At 43.2% G+C, this 24,385-nt stretch overlaps 1 non-coding gene and 1 pseudogene across 1 annotated transcript; both read left to right on the top strand.

The window, feature by feature from the left end:
* The first annotated feature begins 10,249 nt into the window (after window positions 1–10,249).
* On the top strand, window positions 10,250–10,380 carry LOC132348326 (small nucleolar RNA SNORA24). Its single transcript, XR_009497443.1, has one exon. It is a non-coding gene; the product is annotated as a small nucleolar RNA SNORA24 (small nucleolar RNA).
* A 6,294-nt stretch (window positions 10,381–16,674) lies between these two features.
* LOC132348234 (myelin-associated neurite-outgrowth inhibitor-like) lies at window positions 16,675–17,567 on the top strand (annotated as a pseudogene).
* Window positions 17,568–24,385: the final 6,818 nt, after the last annotated feature.

Below are 24,385 nucleotides of genomic sequence, written 5' to 3'. Positions count from 1 at the left end.
CTTATCCTCTAGAGTGGGGAGGGGTTGGAAATTGAGTTAATAATCGATTTTGACTATGTGATAAAGCCTCCATAAAAACCCCTACACTGTGGGGTTAAGAAAGCTTCCATACTGATGAATACATCCACATTTGGGGAGGGTGGTACACCCCCAACTCCACAAGGACAAAAGCTTCTGCACTCAGGACCCTTCTGGCCCTCACTCTATGTAACTCTTCATCTGGCTGTTCATCTGTATCTTTTAACATATCCTTTATAATAAATGGGTAAATATAAGTGTTTCCCTGAGTTATATGAGCCACTACAGCAAATTACTGAACCTGAAGAGGGGGTTATAGGAACCCCCAATTTATAACCAGTTGGTCAGAAGTACAGGTGACAACCCTGGACATGACTTGTGTCTGAAGTGGGGGACAATCTTGTAGGACTGAACCCTTAACCTGTGGGGTCTATGCTAACTCCAGGTAATTAATGTCATAATTGAATTGCAAGACACCCAGTTGGTGTCTGGAGAGTTGGAGAATTGGTTGGTGTGGGAAAACCCCACGCACATTTGGTGTCAGAAGTGTTACGAGTAGAGTATAGGTAAACAGGAGTTTTCTTTTAGGCACTTACTAGAGATCAATGATAAATAAGGTTGCCACTCCCATGGAGATGTGAGGAGATGGACATTAATCAAATAATTCAAACAAATATAAACTTGTAACTTATGATGAGTATCATGATGAAGAAGGTAAAAGATGTTCTGAGAGCCTATAATAGGGGAACTTGACCTATTTGGGGAAATCAGAGAAATCTTCCCTGAGGGAAGGAGCTCTTCAGCTGAAACTTGAAGGATAAGTTCTAGATAACTATGTGAGTTGGGGAGGAAAGAGCATTCTAGGCCAAGACAATAGCATGTGCAAAGGTCCTGGGGCTGACAAAAAGCATAGAAGGTTTGCAGAATTTAAAGGAGACCTGTATGCCTGCTCCATAAATAGTATGGGGAAGTAAGGAATGAGATAAGACTGTACAGGCAGGGGTTGGACTGCACAGAGCCTTGAAGGTCATGGCAAGGAGTTCTGTCTTTATATTAAGAAAGACCAAAGGAGACCCATTGAAGGGTTTTAAGTAGGAGCTAGTAAGATTATTTTTCATTTTTAAAAGATCATTCTGATCGCCAAGAGTGGTGGTAGATATAGTTTTCATTTTCGTTTCAGTCTTTCCCTACTCTGTGAAACACGTGTCCCAAATATGCAGCAAAATGGACTGATTCTCTTTTCTCTCCTGCTCTTCCTCTCCCGGCAGTGAGAGCACCAAGTCCTAACCACTGGAACACCAGGGAATTCCCATTATGCTTTGATATTTAGAATATCTCCTGTCCCAAGTTGGTGGGCATGAGAACACTCATTGAGCTTTGGGTCAGGGTCAAGAATGTGCCAAATCTAGAGACAAGGGGCAGTCAACAGAGCCTACAGATGCATTCCACCCTGTGGTGTAAGGCCTAAAATCAAGGTCTAATATTACATGCTACCTTAACATCTGGTGAAATCAGGAGGGCCTAGCTTGGCTTAACTGCAAGTTTTTCTTCTTGGTCTGATCGATGTCACCTAGTTAAACAACCTTCCTCATCAGATGGACCAGATGCAGTTTCTGCTGATCACTGCATAGTGGATTTGCGTTCCCCACCAGGCCATGGAATTATCCAAAAGAGCCAACGACATTCTCCTGTGGGAACCACAGGACACCTCACCCTCCAGATACTACAAAGCAAGCTTGCCTCCCACTGCCTCTGGTTGTTCACTCTGTTCCTAAATGCTACCCCCATGTGACCCTGCAGGGCGTGTGGTATCCTTCTTCCCTGTGCTGTGAGTATATGTGACCAATGAACTGCTGCCAATTTCAGCTGTCCAGTGCTGGGTGTCATATGTTCGGCCATCCCCATACCCCTAGGGTGGGAATCCCTCCCTTACCAATGCGGTGAAGAGGAGGTGATTAAGATACCCTTAAAGCCAGTTGCCCTAAAAAATTAGAGGCTTGGCTTCTGCACAGTCACCGTCTGCACAAAGCCCTGTTTCTTAGAGCCCATGGGGAACTGGGACCACTACCCCCATTTATTCAAAGTAACCATTTGAGTGCACTGGGTGTGGTTACACTTTCTGCTGCTTGTATGTTTCTCAGCCCATACTCTAATCCAATGCAGTCATCGTTCCAGGAATCCCTGAGGGTCCGCTGATTGAAATCCTTCTGCTCTCTCTCTTTTTAAAAAAATATTTATTTATTTATTTATTTATTTGGCTGCATCGGGTCTTAGTTGCGGCACACGGGATCTTTGTTGTGGCACGTGGGATCTTTAGTTGCAGCATGCGGGATCTTTAGTTGCGGCATGTGGGATCTAGTTCCCTGACCAGGGATCAAACCCGGGCCCCCTGCACTGGGAGTGTGGTTTCTTAGCCGCTGGACCACCAGGGAAGTCCCCTTCTACTCTCTTTTGAATAGATGTAGACATCACTATCTTCTTTCACTTTTACTGTGATCTTTCAGTTTCCTCTTTTCCAGTCCCAAGAGGGTTATGAATCATGTTTCCAAAACAGATGATGATCTATGGAAAGGATTTTGCATTTCCAACTTCCTTAGTTCTTCTGAATGAATTATGAAGGTCATATGTATGTAAGTCTTCAGGAATCAGAGGGGGAGGCCAACACCAGTCATTTTAATCAAATAATTACCATACTTGACAGGCTTGGATAAGAGCCTTAGGCAAGCCTTAGGCAAGGCTGTTGAGTATAGTAAGTTATGAGTTATTTTGTTTCCCCAGGGAAACAAGAAGCTCCTCAAAGGCAATGGGCTTGGTTCTGTGTGCCTGCATGCCTATTCCAGCACACTAGTGCAGTGGGGAAGAGCTGGGACACTGGAAACTGACCACCTGGCTTCAAATCCTAGCCCGCCCACTAATTAGCAGAGAGGCCTCAGTTTACCCAATTCTTAGAAACCTTAATTGTATCTTTGTATCCAAGGGTTGTATTAAATATTAAATGTTCTAAGAGTAAATGTATGTGAAGCACTTAGCACACTGCCTGGCACAGAGTAAGTGGTCAATAAATGTTAGGTATTATTGGACTTCCTTGGTGGCACAGTGGTTAAGAACCCGCCTGCCAATGCAGGGGACACGAGTTTGAGCCCTGGTCCAGGAAGATCCCACATGCCGTGGAGCAACTAAGTCCGTGCGCCACAACTACTGAGCCCCTGTGCTGCAACTACTGAAGCCCATGCATCTAGAGCCTGTGCTCCACGACAAGAGAAGCCACTGCAGGGAGAAGCCCGCACACTGCAACAAAAAGTAGCCCCTGCTCGCCACAACTAGAGAAAGCCTGCGTGCAGCAACGAAGCCCAACACAGCCAAAAATAAATTTAAAAAAAAAAGAAAAAAAAAGTTAGGTATTATTGTTATTTAAAGTGTTAACCATGTCTAACGATGCTGGCTATTATTGTTATTTGGACAGTGCCCAAGAATCACTCCTAAGCTCTAGGCCCATATATTTAACCACGTGTGGATGAATATTCTACTTAAATAGTTTAGAGGCAACTCAAATAAGTACAGAGGAGAAATAATCATCTCTGCTTCCTCCACCCCCACCCACATGGGCTCTTCTGGAACTCCCAAGCTCGGTTAGTAGCACCACCTGACATCAGCTCAGTTTCCCAAGTCAGAAATCCAAGGGACAGCCTCACCATCTCCCTTCTCTTTCTCCATTCCATCCAATCTCACCAATTCATTCAGCAAACATTTATTGAGCACCCTGGCACTGCGTAGGTGCCAGGATAAACAAATGAACCAGACAGGCTGTCCTGGAGGTTAGGTGAAGTGCAGAAGATGGGCAAGCAATGTGTAAAGGGATGAGTTGAGCACAGCCTGGCATAAAGGGTCTGAAAGAAATAAGCAATGCGCTGTGCTAAAAACAATGGAGTTTTTTCTGACAGGGGTCAGGGATGGCCTCTCCAAGGAAGTGACATTTAAACTAGATCTGAATGTCAAGAAGGAACTGACCATGACGAGTTGGAGGCAGGACATTTCAGGCAGAGGGACGGCAAGCACAAAGCACTGACGTGGGAAAGAAATGAGTGTGTTCCAAGAACTGTCAGATGGCCAGTGTGACTGGGACATTTACAACAAGGTCTCTGGACCTTCTAGTCTAGCCAGGAGGGACACAAGCTTACTTCTTACTGCTTCATAAACTATGTGGTCCCATCTCAGTGAGACAGAAGCTCAAAGAAAGGCAAAATAAAATCCATACAGACAAGAGTAGTCACAGGGGGCTTTATGAAGCTTGTGACACATGAGCTGGCCCTCCTAGATGAAGAGACTGGAAACATTCAGTGGGATAAGAAAAGGTATTCCCAACAGGACTAGTGGCACCAGCCAGGTCCAGAGAAATGAGTATGGTATGTGCTAAGACTACAAGTAAACTTGACTGGCTCCCCAGGTTGGGAAGAAAGTGGATGAAAGTTAAATAGAGGCTGATTTGGGGAAATCTTTTTTTTTTTTTTTTTTAAGGGCTGAGATGTTTGGACCAATTGCAAAGTTAAGGTGGAGCCATTCTTGGTTTGACAGGAGATGTGAGGAAAACAGTGACTTAAGAACATCCTTCAGACCTCCATGAGGATGTTGGGTGAAGGGGGAAACCCTGGGAAGAGAGATTACTTTTAGAAGTCTGCTGGAATCATGTAAGAGTGACTCAAAAAGCAACCTAGACTACTAATTGGGTGGTGGTAATAGAAAGAACAGAATCTGAGTAAGAATTTTAAAAATTCCTTTAAATCCAACACTAGAGGGTCAGTTAAGTAAATTATGGTACACTCATATAATAGAACTATATGCAGCTATTTAAAATGATGCTATAGAAGGATAGCAAATGACACTGAAAGATGTTCAAGGCAGAACACAATCTGCATGACATTTCTTACTTAAGGGAGATGTGAGTCTTCAATTAGGGTTCACTTTTTTCTTGCAAAGATATTTATTAAAAGCCTTTAACCCTGAATGCAAATTTAAGGAGACAAAGAAGACTCACTTCAATCCTCACCGAAATATGTCACAGATAATAACAAATTCAGAGATATCAGAAAAGGTCAAACGGCATTTCCTGAAATCCAGAAATCAAGCTTAAAAACCATCTTTTGTGTTTCCCTCTACCATGATTTGTTTTGGGTAAGTCAGTCAAGAGTTGGTGTATATGGACTTCCCTGGTGGCGCAGTGGTTAGGAATCCGCCTGCCAATGCAGGGGACGTGGGTTTAAGCCCTGGTCTGGGAAGATCCCACATATCGTGGAGCAACTAAGCCCGTGCGCCACAACTACTGAGCCTGCACTCTAGAGCCCGCGAGCCACAACTACTGAGCCCGTGAGCCACAACTACTGAAACCTGTGTGCCTAGAGCCTGTGCTCTGCAACAAGAGAAGCTACCGCAATGAGAAGGCCGCACACCGCAACGAAGAGTAGCCCCTGCTCGCCGCAACTAGAGAAAGCCCGCGCACAGCAACGAAGACCCAACACAGCCAAAAATAAATAAATTAATAAATAAATAAATTTATTTAAAAAAAAAGAGTTGGCATATGGCTGGCTCTACCCCTCCTGTAGGCTCAGTCTTGCTCCCGCCACCACCAAATGCGTATGTTGAAGTTCTAACCCCCATTATCCCAGAAAATGACTGTATTTGGAGATGTAGCCTTTAAGGAGGTAATTAAGGTAAAATGAGATCATATGGGTAGCTCCTAATCCAATCTGATTGGTGTCCTTATAAGAAGAGGTGATTAGGACACAGGCACAGAGGGAAGATCATGTGAAGATACAGGGAGAAGATGGCTGTCTATAAGACAAAGAGAGAAGCCTTAGAAGAAACCAACTCTGCTGACACCTTGATCTTGTACGTCAAATTTCTGCTATTTAAGCCACCCAGTCTCTGGTGCTTTATTATGGCAGCCATACCAAATACTTTGATTCTCTCTTTTTAATTGTGACAAATATATTTTAAATACAAAATCTAATGCTTGGGTTCCTCATATATTTAAGTTCCTCAAATACTTAAATGCAAAATTACTGTATAATCCAGCTATTCCACTCCTAGGTATATACCCAAAAGAACTGAAGGCAAGGACTCAAATACATACTGGTACACAAATGATCATAGCAGTATTATTGACAATAGCCAAAAGGTGGAGACACCACAAGTGCCCATGAAGAGATGAATGGATAAACAAAATGGGTTATATACATACAACGGAATATTATTTGGCCATAAAAAGGAATGCAGTACTGACACATGCTACAACATGGATGAACCTTGAAAACATTATGCTAAGTGAAGTAAGCCAGACACAAAAGGCCACATACTGTATGACTCTGTTGATATGAAATATCCAGAACTGGCAAATCCATAGAGATAGAAAGTAGAATAAAGGTTACCAGGGGCTGGGGGGGAGAAGGAAATGAAGAGTTAGTGTTTAATGGGCACAAAGCTGCTGCTGATGAAAAAATTCTGGAAATGGATAACGGCCATGGTTGTACAACACTGTGAATGTGCTTAATGCCACTTAATTGTACACTTAAAAATAGTTAAATTTATGTTATGTATATTTACCACAATTTTTTAAATCAACAAAAGCAAAAACCAATGCTTAGGCAAACTGTGGGATTTTTATATTTTGTGGAAATTTCCTTATATCATTAAAATATATATAATTTTTTGCAGTCCAGACTCTCTTAGTCTGAGTCTCAATTGGAGGCTTGGTGATGGCTTGCTGTTCATACTTTTTTGTTTCCTCCAACCACATATAAATGTGTCTTGTAAGAAAATATTCCAGTGGAGATCCCCAGCTTGGCCAGCAAGCCAGGAGAACAATATTTGTGAGGATATGCAAAGAAGAAGGGATAAACCAGTGGTTGGTGGATATAAATCTTACCTTTGGCTTTCTTCGGATGGGACTGGAGGCACTGATCTTGCCTGAGGCATTGACTTTGCCGTCCACCATCAGGGAAGAAATTTCTACCTCTCTGATGGCAATAAATCTGCCTTCAGCAGATAAAGCACTAAAGGACTACATTCCCAAAGGCACTTGCTGATGCCCGTGTGGAGCCAGGTTCACAGGCGGGGAGGCATCGCATGTACACCGTGCCCATTCACGGTTTGAGGATGGCCTGGCGCAGTAGCTGGATGCAGCTTTGCTTGCTCAGGGTACATCCACATTAGCTCCCGTGCCGCTGGGAGAGCAGAGTGGCTTCGCCTCCCAGGTGGGTAAGGTGAGAAAACCCACATTCAGCCAGGCAGTACCGATGGGTAATTACTGTGAGTATCTTTGTGATGCGGAGGTTTTCTGAATGTGCCACAGAGGCCTTATCAAAAAAGTGCTGGGACAGGTCATCCTGGAAATGGGACAGTAGTGCCTAGGAGAATATAAGGCGGGCTGAAGTGGCTGCCTCATAGAAACAGGTCCAAATGTTCAAGTGAAGCAGAGAGGGGTAAAATGAGAGCAGAATATTTGAGGAAAGGAAGAAGTCCCTGTGGGAAACTCATTTTGAATAAACTCAATCTGCAAAACTGTAGATTTACAAAATAAGTAAATAGGATGGGTGAGCATGATTTTTGCTTATAAGATTCCTTTCAATAACATTTGAATGAAATTAAATGAAAGTGGAGTCCTCCCTTTTAAGAGCTTATCTATCAGAGAGACAGAGGGATGTCCAAAGCCTGGGCTCTGGCTAACTGTGAGACCCGTTTAAACCTCATCTTAGTTTTCTTATTTGCAAAAGGAAAGGACTGGGCTAAATATGATCTCTAAGGTACTTTTAATCTCAAAGTGCTTCCCCCATCGTATAAAATGCGATCAGTTTGTATTTGACATCAGGCTTACATAAAGTTCATAGCACATCACCTGGTAAGTGTGGTCAATGAATTTACTGTGTTGGTTAAAATCAAAAGTCCAGGGCTTCCCTGGTGTCACAGTGGTTGAGAATCTGCCTGCCAATGCAGGGGACACGGGTTCGAGCCCTGGTCTGGGAAGATCCCACATGCCGCGGAGCAAATGGGCCCGTGAGCCACAATTACTGAGCCTGCGCGTCTGGAGCCTGTGCTCCGCAACAAGAGGGGCCACGATAGTGAGAGGCCCGCGCACCGCGATGAAGAGTGGCCCCCGCTTGCCACAACTAGAGCAAGCCCTCGCACAGAAACGAAGACCCAACACAGCCATAAATAAATAAATAAATAAAATTTAAAAAAAAAAAAGAATGCATGTTCTGGGCTTCCCTGGTGGCGCAGTGGTTGAGAATCTGCCTGCTAATGCAGGGGACACGGGTTCGAGCCCTGGTCTGGGAGGATCCCGCATGCCGTGGAGCAGCTGGGCCCGTGAGCCACAACTACTGAGCCTGCGCGTCTGGAGCCTATGCTCCGCAACAAGAGAGGCCGCGATGGTGAGAGGCCCGTGCACCGCGATGAAGAGTGGCCCCGCTTGCCGCAACTGGAGGAAGCCCTCGCACGGAAACGAAGACCCAACACAGCCAATAAATAAATAAATAAATAAATAATAATTAAGGGTGCTAATAATTAAAAAAAAAAAAAAAAAAGAATGCATGTTCTTTTAGGGTGCACATGGAACACTTGCAAAACAGACATGCATGTATCTCCTTCAATATATTCCCAATGAACAATATGATATAGATCAGGTTCTCCAACTGCATTTTAATGAAATTTGAAATTAATTTTGAAAAGATAAATTTTTAGGGAATTCCCTGGCAGTCCAATGGTTAGGACTCTGCCCTTTCAGTGCTGAGGGCCCGGGTTCAATCCCTGGTGGAGGAACTAAGATCCCACAAGCTGCACGGCATGGCCAAAATAAAAATAAATAAATAAATAAATAAAACTCTTCTAAAAAATAAGGTTTATTTTTTAAAAAAAAGATAAATTTATAAAATATTTGGAAACCAAATAAAATATTGCTAAATGACTCTTGGAAATATTTAAAACTGGATGATGGTGAAAACACCACACGTCAAAATTGGTGGGACACAGACAGTGAAAGCACTATTTTAAAGGGAAATTTATAGCTTTATATACATTTATCAGGAAACAAGAAAGGTTAAGAAAGACCTGAGGCTAAGCATTCAACTCAAATACTGGAAAAGAAGCAGCAGAACCAAATGAAAGAAACAAGAAGGGAATAACTATTAGGGCAGAAATCAACAAAATATAGAACAACTGAGATGACTAACAAAACTAAAAGCTTATTCTATGAAAAGATTAATAAGATAAAAGTCTTGGACTTCCCTGGCGGTCCAGTGGTTAAGACTCTGTGCTTCCACTGCAGGGGGCACAGGTTCGATCCCTGGTGGGGGAACTAAGAAACTAAGCTCTCTGCATGCTGCTCGGCGCCTCCAAAAAAGAAAAAAAATTTCCCTCCACGTTTGGCCTTCCTTGCTGGTGCAGTGGTTAGGAATCCGCCTGCCAATGCAGGGGACACAGGTTCGATCCCTGGTCCAGGAAGATCCCACATGCCATGGAGCAACTAAGCCCGTGCACCACAACTACAGAGCCTGTGATCTAGAGCCCGCGAGCCACAACTACTGAGTCCACGTGCCACAACTACTGAAGCCCGCGCGCCTAGAGCCCGTGCTCCGCAACGAGAAGCCACCGCAATGAGAAGCCCGCGCACCACAACGAAGAGTAGCCCGCGCTCACCACAACTAGAGAAAGCCCGTGTGCAGCAACGAAGACCCAATGCAGCCAAAAATAAATAAATTAAAAAAAAAAAATCTCTGTACTTCACAGCCTTTGTCTCTGTGCATTACCAATCACAGCATCAGCCTTTTTCTACCATTGAATAGGAGACCCATCTAGTTACCACAAAAAAAGTCATAAAGAACACTAAATGGGGGAAACACTTCTACTCTGTTAAACATCTTTATTTTTCCACTTATTTTTTTAAGAAAAATAATCTAAATTCACACAAATAGTCTTGAAGCTTTTACCTTGTTTGGGTGAGAGATTTAACTTCTGTGCTTATAAAAAATATGTTGTGGGGAGGAATAATGATTTACCTAATTAAGTTAGCTTTGTACATCTCCCTCAAGCTCTAGTCCGTTGCCAGGTATTCGAGTATACATAGAAAAACGTACACCAAAATCCTCTCCAAAGAAAATAAATCAAACTGTCCAAAGATTAAATACTAAGGAGAGTAAATGAAATTCTCTGTAGCTTAATCTGAATTAAGAATCTTATGCTTCTCTATGTATCTTCGAGACCTGTCAGCTGTGGCAGTCTCCCTTTCTAGCCATGGAAGAGCATATTCTTGTTTATTGGCAAAGCTGTCACCATTTAATTGGTATCACATTCTGACTTGTACAAGTAACGTTCTTCACTTTAAAAACCTGGAGGGTGGGCTTCTCTGGTGGTGCAGTGGTTAAGAATCTGCCTGCCAATGCAGGGGACATGGGTTCGAGCCCTGGTCCGGGAAGATTTCACATGCTGCAGAGCAACTAAGCCCGTGTGCCACAACTACTGAGCCTGCGCTCTAGTGCCTGCGAGCCACAGCTACTGAAGCCCGGGTGCTTAGAGCCTGTGCTCCGCAGCAAGAGAAGCCACTGCAATGAGAAGCCCGCACACCGCAATGAAGAGTAGCCCCCGCTCGCCGCAACTAGAGAAAGCCCGCCCGCAGCAATGAAGACCAAACACAGCCAGAAAAAAAAAAACAAAAACCCTGGAGGGTACTGGGTTATTGGGCAAACTTCTAACTACTGTTCAAATGTTTCTAGGAAACTGAACTAATTGTTCCAATGGATGATGGAAAACATAGCAAGATATCAAGAAATCCAAAGCAATATGGGTGAAGTCTTATTTAGCATCCTGCAGTACACTGCCAACCATGACTTTAAATCTCAAACATGGTATTCAAGTGGAGAATAAATGAGTGTTTCCTTGCTGTAAAAAAAAAAAAAAAAAAAAAGAATCTTATGCTTAATAGTGTTTCTATGGAGTTAGTAACTATATTCGTCTCCTACTGATGCTGTAACAAACTATGACAAATTCAGTGGCTTAAGAAAACACAAATATATTATTTTACAGTTCTGGAGATCAGAAATCCAAAATGGGTCTAATGGGCCAAAATCAAGGTGTTGGCAGGCTGTGTTCCTTCAGGAGGCGCTGGGGGGAATCCATTTCTTGCCTTTTCCAGAAACCTTCATTGTTTGGCTCATGGCCTCCAATTAGCAATCTCATCACTCTCACCTGTGCTTCTGTTGTCACAGGCCTTTTCTGACTCTGACCTTCAGCCCCTCTTCCATTTTTTAAGAACCCTTGTGATTAAACTCACCTGGATAATTCAGGATACTCTTCCCCATCTTAAAATCCTTAACTTAATCACATCTGCAAAGTCCCTTTTGCCATATAAAGTAACACAGTCACAGGTTGCAGGGATTAGAACACTGATATCCTCAGGGGGATCATTATTCTGCCCCCACAGTAATTAAGACACCATCTGGGAAAGTTATCAGATTTGACACTAACGAGACTGTATCTTCAGGTCCTATTTTCCTGAGTCTGTTGGGTAATCCTTCCAAATATTTAGGTATCTAATAGTTTCCAAGTAAATTTGAGAAGATATTACATCGTATGCTAATGTCGGGGAACATGATGAAATGTATGGGGGTTCCAATAACTAGCATCTCCACAAGCATGACTTCTCCCATTTCAAGGTGACCCCCACAATCCTCATTATCCCTTAAACTTACATAACATATCAAGCAATGGAACCATAAAAATAGTCCCACATAATATTACACAATGATTTAGTGGACAAAATGATTTCACAGCATTTTAAAGCTACATAATGAAATATTTAAGAGCAAAGATTCTGGAATCAGACAGACATGGACTCAAATCCTGACTGAACCCCTTGCATGATCTAAGTCTCAGTTTTACTCCTCAGTGCCCACCTAGGTTCACATGAGACCAAGTGAAAGGAAGCCCATAAAGCTTTTAGCAGCATATTAGCTGCTGTTATTACTATCATAAAGGCGATATCATATTTGACACAATAACACCGATCCCCATGTTACATATAAAGAAACATACTCCCGGGTTTCCCTAGTGGCACAGTGGTTAAGAATCCGCCTGCCAATGCAGGGGGACACAGGTTCGAGCCCTGGTCGGGAAGATCCCACATGCCGCGGAGCAACTAAGCCCGTGCGCCACAACTACTGAAGCCCGCGTGCCTAGAGCCTGTGCTCCGCATCAAGAGAAGCCATCGCAATGAGAAGCCCGTGCACCACAACGAAGAGTAGGCCCCACTCACCACAACTAGAGAAAGCCTGTGCGCAGCAACAAGAGACCCAACGCAGCCTAAATAAATAACTAAATAATAAAATAAATTTATAAAACAAAAAAGAAACATACTCCCCAAAAGTAAATAGCTCATCTAAGGATGCATAACTAGTAAATAATCATATATATCCCAGTGCCTGGCACACACTGTATCCACTCCTGAATACCTTTGTTTTCAGTAATATCAGATACAACCCCCGCAAGTCGACCTCACAACTGCTCCATCACCTTTTGTATTCGCAGCTTTTTTCCTATCCATCCTCTATTCTCTGTTGCCTACCAAAGGATGTGGTCTCTGAGGACTTTATAGTACCCTGAAACCAAATGTCAAATGTGCTGAGATTTTAAGGCACAGTTTCAGAAACAGGTCCAGCTCATCTGCAAGAATATCATACTTCCCATTTTCTCCATTTTGATAAGCTACAATTCCCCCCACTCACTGAATGGGAGGAAACATTTGCAGATCATATATCTGATAAGGAATTGTAGCTGCAATATATAAAGAACACTTACAACCTAAAATAGACAAATAACCCAATTAAGAAATGGGCAAAGGATCTGAACAGACATTTCTGCAAAGATGTACAAATGGCCTATAAGCACCTGAAAAGCTCAAGATTAATCACTATGAAAATGCAAACTAAACATTTATATATATATATACACATTTACATATACATATTTGAGTGTAGGCCAATTATATTTCATATTAATTTCTTTCAGGGCTCCTAACGGGATATTAGAAAATATTTCTTTTTAAAGGGACTTTGAGTCTAATAGGTTGAGACCCACTGATCTAGCAGATATGGTCAACATACGGCCTATTAGATATGGAACATACGGCTATGTTCCACACCGGCTTTAGCCTCAAGGACTCCATGGGGAAAGCAACAGTATAATTATAAAGTGATTTATTCCTCACTTCTGCTACCAACTTGTTCTTTATTTAGGGAATGTGCTGTTTCTGGAGATATATAATTACACATTTGGAGCACATGCATCTGTCATTATGTTATACAATGACAGATTTTACAACGTCTACGTGCCAGATAAGTGAATCTTACATCTATAAATGCCTGAACGTTAATTTAAACGTTTTTTTCATTGAAGCATACAGCTTCATCTGACTGGCCTTTTGCATCTCGAGGCCACTGTAATGACTGTGCTGTAACCAAACGACGCCCTAATATGCAGAGGTCAGCCACTGCTGGCCTCGCAACTAAATGGTAACAGACTGATGAGCTTTTTGGAGTTCTTTTGGAGCTTTTTATAGGAACTTATTTCTTTTTATGCACTATTAATCTATTTATTGCTGCTCTTAGCATTGGTGGCCTCAAGCAGTGCCTCCCATCTCTAATTTGCTGCATTCATACAAACATTTGTTTTAACGCCCACATTACCAGTGACAGTACATTTTTCATCTCTTGGAACCTAGCGCTATAGCCAAAGCCTTTTCAATCCCAACTTTCAAAAGCCTTCTAGCTTAAGAAAAAAACCGAACATTTATTATAAGCTTACGGGGGTACCTTAAGGGCAAAAGTGAACCAAGGAGGCAGAACCAGGAAGTAGAAACTCAGCAGAAACCAAAGAGGCCATTTTCTTAGTATTGCTCACCTCTGCTCCCTTTGCCTGTCCAGTTTCTTTCTTTTGCTTCTGTAAACTCCCCTTCTTGGCTTCTCCATAAACATGACTCTGCCACAAACCCTGAGGTTACATCAGCTCAGTTCTGGTCACTTGCAGAGAACAAAGAGCTGCCTCTCTCCCAGTGCCAGTCCCAGAGGAGAGAATCAGATTGGTCCTTTTGGGTTAGGTTTCCCTGTGGTCCGACTGATAAGGTCATGTAGTATAAAAATGGCTGCTGGGGCCACCTCTGTGAGGAAGGGCAGTTTTTAGAGGAAGAATGTTGTGATAAACTGGCTTACCATGCATCAAAGGAAACGGACAATCCAGACTGTTGGAACTTTGTCTAAAATAAAAATAATTTCTGTGTGAGGGTCTGAGGTGCTCCCCTATGAAGAAAGAACATGAGGTTTGGCCCCATTATTATGTGGTAGGTACTTTTTTTCTGAGGACCTTGATTGTCTACTCCGTTTCTTTCTTTCTTCCTTCCTTTCTTTCTTTCTCTTTCTTTTTCTTTCTTTCTTTTTCTTTTCTTTCTTTCTTTCTTTCTTTCCTTTTCTTCCTTCCTTCCTTTCTCTCTTTTTTTAATTTGATATAATTCACATACCATAAAAGCCACCTTTTTATTTTTTTAATTTTGTGTTATTAAAATAATTTTATTTATTTATTTATTTTGGCTCGCCGGGTCTTAGTTGTGGCACACGGGATCTTCGTTGCGGCATGCAGCCTTCTTAGTTGGGCATGCGAACTCTTAGTTGCTGCATGCATACGGGATCTAGTTCCCCGACCAGGGATCGAACCTAGGCCCCCTGAATTGGGAGCGCACAGTCTTACCCACTGGACCACCAGGGAAGTCCTACAACCTTTTTAAAATGTACAAATCAGTGACTTTTAGTAAATTCACAAGCGTTCTGCAACTATCACCATTATCTGTTTTCCAGACCACTTTCATGATCCCAGATGGGAACCTCATACTCGGTAGCAATCACTCCCCATTATTTCTTTCCCCCAGTCCTAAGCAACCACGGATCAACTCTCTGTCTCTGTGGATTTGCCTATTCTGGGCATTTCATAAAAATAGAATCATACAATATGTAGCCTTTTGTACTTGGCTTCTTTCACTTAGCATAGTTTTCAAGCTTCATACACATTGTAGCATGTGTCAGTGTTTCATTCCTTTTTATGGCTAAATATTCCATTGTATGGATAGACCACATTTTATTTATCCATTCATCAGTAGATGGACATTTAAGTTACTTCCACTTTTTGGGGCTTATGAATAATGCTACTATGAACATTCATGTACAAGTTTTTACATGAACGTATCTTTTTAAAAATTTTTGTTTATTTATTTATTTATGGCTGCATTGGGTCTTTGTTGCTGCGGGCGGGCTTCCTCTAATTGCCTTGAGCGGGGGCTACACTTCGCTGTGGTGCACAGGCTTCTTATTGCGGTGGCTTCTCTTGTTGTGGAGCATGGGCTCTAGGAGCGAGGGCTTCAGTAGTTGTGGCACATGGGTTCAGTAGTTGTGGCTTGTGGGCTCTACAGCACAGGCTCAGTAGTTGTGGCACACGGGCTTAGTTGCTCCGCAGCATGTGGGATCTTCCTGGACCAGGGCTCAAACCTGTGTCCCCTGCATTGGCAGGCGAATTCTTAACCACTGTGCCACCAGGGAAGCCCCAAAATGTTTTCTTAAAGCAGCTGCACCATTTTACTTTCCCACCAGCAGTATATGAATACTCCAGTTTCTCCAGCCTTGCCATCTTTTGATTATACCCATGCTAGTGGGATGCAGTGGTGTCTCACTGTGATTTTGATTTGCATTTCCCTAGTGACCAATGATATTGAACATCTTTTCATATCCTTATTGACCTTTTGTGTATCTGCTTTGTAGAAATGTCTGTTCAAACCTTTTGCCCATTTTTAGTTGGGTTGTCATTTTACTGATGAGTTATAAGAGTTAAAGAACTCTTTAAGATTTTAGACCCTTCTCAGATATATGATTTTTCCCATTCTGTGGGTTGTCTTCTTTTTCTCAATAATGGCCTTTGATGCACAAAAGTTTTAAATTTTCATAAAGTCCAATTTATCTACTTTTTTTCTTTTGTCACCTGAACTTCAGGTGTCATATCTAAAAAACCACTGCCTAATTCAAGGTCACAAAGATTTACACCTATGTCTTCATATGACTCATAGTTTTAACTCTTACATTTAGGTCTTTGATCCATTTTGAGTTAATTCTCATATATGGTAAGAGGTAGGGGTCCAACTTCATCATTTGCATGTGAATATCCAGTTGTTCCAGCACCATTTGTTGAAAAGACTATTCTTTCTTTGCTGAGTTGTCTTAACATCTTTACTAAAAATCTTGGTGTTTTTTTTTTTAAGCTAAATTCCCAGAGTTGCTCAATAACTGACTACACTCAGCCAAGCATACAATATGCAACTGAATGTGATTAAGATTATGTGAAGGGCGGCTGCGCAGCGTCGGCAGGGAGCGCGGGCTGCGAAGAGGCGGGCCAGGCCGAGCTGGGCGAGGGGCAACGCGGACCGGGGAGGCGGCGGCGGCGGCAACCTGGGCCTCGCGGCTCAGCCGCGCATCGAAGCAGGCCTCCGCGGCGTGCGCCCCTCGCCGAGCCCGCCCCGGGCCGGCGAGCGCTGGTCACCCACCGAGGCTCAGGCCGCTGCCGCGGCGAGTTCTTGAAATCATGAATCCTGTTTATAGCCCGGGTTCTTCTGCGGTTCCCTATGCAAATGCCAAAGAAATTGGTTATCCAGCTGTTTCCCCGTGGGTTACGCAGCAGCTCCTGCCTATTCCCCCAACACGTACCCTGGAGCGAATCCTACCTTCCAAACCGGTTACACTCCTGGCACACCTTACAAAGTGTCCTGTTCCCCCACCAGCGGGGCGGTGCCACCGTACTCCTCCTCCCCCAACCCCTACCAGACCGCTGGACATGCCGTGCGAAGTGCCTAGCCCCAGCAGAGCGCGCACGCACAGCAAGGCACGCACTACCCCCAGCCCCTGTATGCAGCACCCCCTCACGTCATCCACCCCACCACAGTGGTGCAGCCCAACGGCATGCCAATGCCAGCGACGGTGTCCCCTGCTCCCATCCCTCTGCCTAGAGGCAACGGGGTCACCACGGGCACGGTGGCGGGGACCACTATAGCCATGTCAGCGGGTACCTTGCTGACTGCCCGCCCACTCCCCAACTCCTGTCGCCCCCCACCCCGTCACTGTGCCCACTTATCGGGCCCCAGGAACACCCACCTACAGCTATGTGCGCCCTCAGTGGTGATCACCCTGCAAACGTTTGCGGATGGAGCTGTGCAGTCACATCGTGGAGGTTCCACAGCTGGTGCTGCAGGCCTCGTGCCTCCAACCAGGACTTTCTTCTTAATGCTCTGGACACTTAGCTAAACAATACTACGGCCGGCCCAGCAGGTCCCAGCGCCCTCAGTCTCCAACTGACTCTGTGGGTTGGTCTTAAAGCAAATCCTGTTTGGTGGGCTGCCAGGCAATTTTTTAGCTAACTGTAATGATAAAAAGGGAGTATTAATCTATTCTGAATCATATCTAGCTGAATGCATGTTTAAAAAAAAACAACAACACAAAAACAAAGCTTGTTCCATCTACCTGCAGTGACTGATGCAGAACCATCATATGTAAAATCCAAAGGAATGGAAAAGTATTTTACAACTTGTATCATTAATGCACTCTTGTAATGTATGCAAAGTCAAAGTGAATTTCTTCACAGAGCATCTGAAATCTCTTCGATGATTCTTCAGCCTTTTGGGGTTGACGTGGGTTGCCAATTGGAAACATGGACTTCTACTTTCCACCCATCTGTTCCTTTTGCATGGACTGCACTGGGAGAGAGTTGCAGGGACAGGCAGAGTGTGGGGAGGCCACCGCTGCTTGGGGTGCAGCCAGGTTAATGGCTTTCTCTCCATTTAGGCGTGTGGGGTCAGTGTGATGTGGACGTCCTTAGGGATTACCATGAATCCAGTTAGGGACAAAAGGTGGTTTATGTATCAGCAAAGCAATTTTCTCTGCTATATAAATTTTCATTACAAATCTCTTACAGATAGAGATGATGCTTTCTATATGTTTAATGGAAAAGTCCTATGCAGAGCGATATTATTTTCCTGGGATGGAAGATATGTGAAAGAGAACCAGCCACACTTGGAGAAGGTATTGGCCTCTCCTTTATTTAGCTTAGAAAAATCATTCCTTTTTTCTCCCCCCAGCCGGGGGAAATGTTTGAATCACCTGAAAACATATGTAGGCATTGTTGTTCTCCCTCCCACAAAGAAGGGCAAAGACTTCATTCAGCTGTGTGTTATGAAGAAAGTTGTATATTTAAGAACTTTTAAAAGGGAACAGGACTTTATTGGATATTGATTGTTTCTTGTAGAGAGGCAGGGCTGTGGCTGTGTTTCGGCCCATGCACTTGATGGGGACTTGTCTTCTGAGAGCATCTGGAGGGGACTCGTGGAGATGGCTGTGGGGAGGTGTGAGGGAAGGGCTGGCGCCTGTTGTCTGTGAGCCCCTTCGGCCATCTCTTCTTGCGGCTGAGGACACTCGGCACAAAGCACGTGTGGACAGCAAAGGGCCAGGCAGCATCAGAACGTGTTTGCCTGCCGGAACTTATTACAGAAAGGATTTTGTGTTTAAAATCTGAATATTGTACATAATAAACCAAGAGGATTTTTTTGCCTAAACGTGCCCAACTTGTATCGATGGGTGTGTGTGTGTGTCTGTCTGTCCTCAGATGAAGTCAGGGGGGGTGGGGGGTGAGGGCTGTTCCCTTTCAGCGATCTGTCAGGGGCGGGGTGCCTCTGCTCCACCCCGTCGTTGTTTCAAGCGCTGTGGGCCTCAGGTGGGGGGGGGGGCACCTTACTCTCCTTACAGCTCCGGCAGCTGGTCAGGGCTCCGGCACTGGGGTGGCATTCAGCCCCGGATGGTGAGTGGGATACCTGACCCCTGAGCCTTTGGTAACCTTATTTTTTATAGTGAGTACTCTTCATAATTTTCTTTTTCACATTTTCTTTTATAAGAAATTTAGGAATATTTTTGCATGGATCATTGTAAACAGAAGATTTATTTCTGTTTAACCTACCTTTGTATGTGTGTATTCGTGTGTGTGTGCGTGTGTGTGTGTGGCAGCCATTTACCCCAGGCACAGTGTCCACTTCTTCAACTCTTTGTTGGTAATTCCATCTGTGTAGTGGCCAGTTTGTAACATCGATATGTTCTCCAGGGCCTGAACTGATCCAGTAACAGAGAAGCTGGTTTCCCCAGTTTAGTGTAATAAGTTAGGAGAAAATATGATTTTAGTATATGTTTTTTAAAAGTCCCAAACAGAGTGCACCTACACAGATACACACATGCGACTACCTGTAAGGGTTAGAGTCATTTGAATTCAGGAGGAAGTTATGAGAAATTATATAGGCTATTTCTTCCAGCTTGCCTGAGACTTGGCACACACAGGGTGAATGTTTTCACGAGCACTGAATTAAATGGTGTTTTCAAGAGAAAGAAAAGAGTGGGTTGCGTTTTCTCCCCATTTATATCAGCTTTATAAACACTTTCCCCCCTGTAATTTCTAAAAAAATCTTGCTTCCCTTTTGTGAAGTTGAGTTGGGAGACTTCATCAAATACTTTTGCATTATGGAATACATCTGTGTGGAAATCTTTTCAATTTTGAAACTATCAGGGCATCAGCTATCAAATGTGAAAGGTAGATCTTGTCTAGCAGGTAAGAATCTGGATATAATGAATAGTAACAAAAACTATCATATGTTGTAATTTTAGCAGCATTTAGTTCCAGTAAAATTAAGGAATACAGCTTCTGTTATAAAGTTGCATAATTTGATATCCTAAGCACAACAGTAGAACATTCAGAGAAATTTTGCATTTTTTATATGACATTCCTAATTTGAGAGTCTTTCAGCTAAATTACAGTTATTTTAGAAGTTGAGACAGGCAAATAAAGGAACTAATTCCTATAAACATAGATATCATCATGGACATTTTAAAAAATTTTTGTTCTACAGCCTTCCCCTAAGGTTTAGAAGGTATGTTTCTCTGCTTAGGGAAACCCTGTTTGGATCTGGGCCAGATGACTGAAAGTTTCACGATGAGTGATGGTCCCATCAGCTTGCTGCCTCTGAGAACTGAGGCCAGCATCAGGGCCAGGGCCATTTGTGACAAGCACAGAAGCGCTTCCAGAATCTTTTGTCTCTTGTGTTTGATCTTTTCTCAACATTCTTGTTGGTTTAGTTATTAGGCCTACCAGTTGTATTATATGACTCCGTTTCTTGAGTGCTATGCAAATGTAGTATTTACAGGAGCTGAGAGTGGTCCTGAGCCGTGGGCTGGACACCTGGTCGGTACTCGGTACTCGCCCTGCCCTTCCCAAGCTGTGCATGCAGTGCCTCACTCCATCTGCTGGCATCAGCACTTCAAACAAGAGGAAATAGATTCTTGGGGCTTGGGATATACTAATCTCTGGTAGTGCTGTCCTGGCAGCAGGTGGTGAAAGGATGGCAGGAACCAGACGCATCAGTATTGGGGCCTACTTTTTAAGGAAACTCAGACTTCTTCACCTGTCCTTTGTAAACATTTGGAAACAGTATTACTCCGACCAGTTGGGCCACCTTCTCCCTATCTGGCAGCTAACAGCTGGACGCCCCAGTTCTTGCCAGCCTGGGCACTGCCCAGATGGGACGCCTGCCTGACACCCTCTGGCCGTGCAAGGGCAGGCTTAAGGGTGTGGGGCTTGAGGTGGGGTACAGCTTCTGGTTCTTCTCTTGGTGCTAAGGACGGGGTGTGTCTCTAGAGAGGAGTGGTTGGCACAGGGGAAGGGTGGACTGCGTGACTCTCCTCTCTAGTACATTTCAAATGTTGGTGTGTTTTTTTTCTCCTGAGCTGTTTATTGCTCAACCTGAGCTTTCTGAAAGGAGCCTGCAGAGGACACGCTGCAGAGGAGGGTCTGATCTTTTCAGGTAGAAACTTGCAGAGTTGATCTTACATGTTTCAGAGTATTTGCCTCTTTCCCCACCCTATTCACTTGAAGAACAGAAAACCTCTGAGGTAATCTTATTTGAATCCCCAGGACCAATGCCAAGTCACTTGGGACAGGGAGACCAAGGAAAGGCTGGCATCTCTGTGCAGGGAGCCTGCAGTGAGCTTCAGGGGATGCTGTGCTCCCAGGTCTGGTGTGTTGGAGATGACAAGTGTCTTATCTTGGTCTCCTGAGCCCTGTTTGAGTCTCCTGTAGGTCCTCGTGCAGACCAGCAGTCAGTAGAATAATTGGGCTGGACCTGAGGCCAGCTCTCATGTGTTCCTGGTGGGGTTACTGTGATGGCCACTCAAGAGGGACCCCAGGGAGCCACTGTTACTGACTAGGAAATGGTTCCTTTTTTTTTTTTAATCAGTCATCAATTTTATACACATCAGTGTATATATGTTAATCCCAATCGCCCAATTCAGCACACCACCATCCCCACCCCACCGCAGTTTTCCCCCCTTGGTGTCCATACGTTTGTTCTCTACATCTGTGTCTCAACTTCTGCCCTGCAAACCGGTTCATCTGTACCATTTTTCTAGGTTCCACATACATGCGTTAATATACGATATTTGTTTTTCTCTTTCTGACTTACTTCACTCTGTATGACAGTCTCAAGATCCATCCACGTCTCAACAAATGACTCAATTTTGTTTCTTTTTATGGGTGAGTAATATTCCATTGTATATATGTACCACAACTTCTTTATCCAGTCGTCTGTCGATGGGCATTTAGGTTGCTTCCATGACCTGGCTTTTGTAAATAGTGCTGCAATGAACATTGGGGTGCATGTGTCTTTTTGAATTATGGTTTTCTCTGGGTATATGCCCAGTAGTGGGATTGCTGGGTCATATGGTAATTCTATTTTTAGTTTTTTAAAGAACCTCCATACTGTTCTCCATAGTGGCTGTATCAATTTACATTCCCACCAACAGTGCAAGAGGGTTCCCTTTTCTCCACACCCTCTCCAGCATTTGTTGTTTGTAGATTTTCTGATGATGCCCATTCTAACTGGTGTGAGGTGATACCTCATTGTAGTTTTGATTTGTATTTCTCTAATAATTAGTGATGTTGAGCAGCTTTTCATGTGCTTCTTGGCCATCTGTATGTCTTCTTTGGAGAAATGTCTATTTAGGTCTTCTGCCCATTTTTGGATTGGGTTGCTTATTTCTTTAATATTGAGCTGAATGAGCTGTTTATATATTTTGGAGATTAATCCTTTGTCCGTTGATTCGTTTGCAAATATTTTCTCCCATTCTGAGGGTTGTCTTTTCGTCTTGTTTATGGTTTCCTTTGCTGTGCAAAAGCTTTGAAGTTTCATTAGGTCCCACTTGTTTATTTTTGTTTTTATTTCCAGTACTCTAGGAGGTGGATCAAAAAAGATCTTGCTGTGATTTATGTCAAAGAGTGTTCTTCCTATGTTTTCCTCTAAGAGTTTTATAGTGTCCGGTCTTACATTTAGGTCTCAAATCCATTTTGAGTTTATTTTTGTGTATGGTGTTAGGAAGTATTCTAATTTCATTCTTTTACATGTAGCTGTCCAGCTTTCCCAGCACCACTTATTGAAGAGACTGTCTTTTCTCCATTGTATATCTTTGCCTCCTTTGTCATAGATTAGCTGACCATAGGTGCATGGGTTTATCTCTGGGCTTTCTATCTTGTTCCATTGATCTATGTTTCTGTTTTTGTGCCAGTACCATATTGTCTTGATTACTTTAGCTTTGTAGTATAGTCTGAAGTCAGGGAGTCTGATTCCTCCAGCTCCGTTTTTTCCCCTCAAGACTGCTTTGGCTATTCAGGGTCTTTTGTGTCTCCATACAAATTTTAAGATTTTTTGTTCTAGTTCCGTAAAAAATGCCATTGGTAATTTGATAGGGATTGCATTGAATCTGTAGATTGCTTTGGGTAGTATAGTCATTTTCACAATATTGATTCTTCCAATCCAAGAACATGGTATATCTCTCCATCTGTTGGTATCATCTTTCATTTCTTTCATCAGTGTCTTATAGTTTTCTGCATACATGTCTTTTGTCTCCCTAGGTAGGTTTATTCCTAGGTATTTTGTTCTTTTTGTTGCAATGGTAAATGGGAGTGTTTCCTTAATTTCTCTTTCAGATTTTTCATCATTAGTGTATAGGAATGCAAGAGATTTCTGTGCATTCATTTTGTATCCTGCAACTTTACCAAATTCATTGATTAGCTCTAGTAGTTTTCTGGTGGCATTTTTAGGATTCTCTATGTATAGTATCATGTCATCTGCAAACTGTGACAGTTTTACTTCTTCTTTTCCAATTTGTATTCCTTTTATTTCTTTTTCTTCTCTGATTGCTGTGGCTAGGACTTCCAAGACTATGTTGGATAATAGTGGTGGGAGTGGACATCCTTGTCTTGTTCCTGATCTTAGAGGAAATGCTTTCAGTTTTTCACTGTTGAGAATGATGTTTGCTGTGGGTTTGTCGTATATGGCCTTTATTATGTTGAGGCAGGTTCCCTCTATGCCCACTTTCTGGAGAGTTTTTATCATAAATGGGTGTTGAATTTTGTCAAAAGCTTTTTCTGCATCTATTGAGATGATCATATGGTTTTTATTCTTCAATTTGTTAATATGGTGTATCACATGGATTGATTTGCATATATTGAAGAATCCTTGCATCCCTGGGATAAATCCCACTTGATCGTGGTGTATGATCCTTTTAATGTGTTGTTGGATTCTGTTTGCTAGGATTTTGTTGAGGATTTTTGCATCTATATTCATCAGTGATATTGGTCTGTAATTTTCTTTTTTTGTAGTATCTTTGTCTGGTTTTGGTACCAGGGTGATGGTGGCCTCCTAGAATGAGTTTGGGAGTGTTCCTTCCTCTGCAATTTTTTGGAAGAGTTTGAGAAGGATGGGTGTTAGCTCTTCTCTAAATGTTTGATAGACCTTTTTTTTTTTAAATGATTTTTGAATACTGCTTTTTTTTTTTTTAGACCATTCTCATAGTACTTTTTTTTTTTTTTTTTTTTAAAGATTTATTTATTTAATTGATTGATTGGTTGCTATGTTGGGTCTTCGTTTCTGTGCTAGGGCTTTCTCTAGTTGCGGCAAGCGGGGGCTACTCTTCATCGCAGTGCGCGGGCCTCTCAGTATCGCGGCCTCTCTTGTTGCGGAGCACAGGCTCCAGACGCGCAGGCTCAGTAGTTGTGGCTCACGGGCCCAGTCGCTCCGCGGCATGTGGGATCTTCCCAGACCAGGGCTCGAACCCGTGTCCCCTGCATTCGCAGGCAGATTCTCAACCACTGCGCCACCAGGGAAGCCCTCTCATAGTACTTTTTTAAAACTTAAGCCAGCATTGTCTTCCAG

The sequence above is a fragment of the Balaenoptera ricei genome, chromosome 14 (assembly GCF_028023285.1).
Source record: "Balaenoptera ricei isolate mBalRic1 chromosome 14, mBalRic1.hap2, whole genome shotgun sequence".
Lineage (NCBI taxonomy): Eukaryota > Metazoa > Chordata > Mammalia > Artiodactyla > Balaenopteridae > Balaenoptera > Balaenoptera ricei.
Note: the sequence above shows the minus strand (reverse complement) of the source record. Positions and strands in the feature narration are given on the sequence as shown.